The sequence below is a fragment of the Micropterus dolomieu genome, linkage group LG02, assembly GCF_021292245.1.
Source record: "Micropterus dolomieu isolate WLL.071019.BEF.003 ecotype Adirondacks linkage group LG02, ASM2129224v1, whole genome shotgun sequence".
Classification (NCBI taxonomy): domain Eukaryota; kingdom Metazoa; phylum Chordata; class Actinopteri; order Centrarchiformes; family Centrarchidae; genus Micropterus; species Micropterus dolomieu.
In genome coordinates this window covers 32,822,736-32,823,200 of record NC_060151.1, presented here as the reverse complement: position 1 = coordinate 32,823,200, position 465 = coordinate 32,822,736, and the positions used below count along the sequence as shown (strand labels likewise).

The 465-nt window shown below is 53.1% G+C and overlaps 1 protein-coding gene across 2 annotated transcripts in view; it reads right to left on the bottom strand.

The window, feature by feature from the left end:
- crhr1 (corticotropin releasing hormone receptor 1) overlaps positions 1-465 on the bottom strand; it is a 47,800-nt gene that overhangs the window by 11,787 nt on the left and 35,548 nt on the right. The window lies entirely within an intron of this gene.

Below are 465 nucleotides of genomic sequence, written 5' to 3'. Positions count from 1 at the left end.
CAGGTGACAGACAGGTGCAGGTGACAGACAGGTAAAGCTGTAGACGGGTACAGGTGACAGACAGGTGCAGGTGACAGACAGGTAAAGCTGTAGACGGGTACAGGTGACAGACAGGTACAGGTGACAGACAGGTAAAGCTGTAGACGGGTGCAGGTGACAGACAGGTGCAGGTGACAGACAGGTGCAGGTGACAGACAGGTGCAGGTGACAGACAGGTACAGGTGACAGACAGGTACAGGTGACAGACAGGTAAAGCTGTAGACGGGTACAGGTAACAGACAGGTACAGGTGACAGACAGGTACAGGTACAGATGATAGACAGGTACAGGTGACAGACAGGTACAGGTGACAGACAGGTAAAGCTATAGACGGGTACAGGTGACAGACAGGTGCAGGTGACAGACAGGTAAAGCTGTAGACGGGTACAGGTGACAGACAGGTGCAGGTGACAGACAGGTAAAGCTG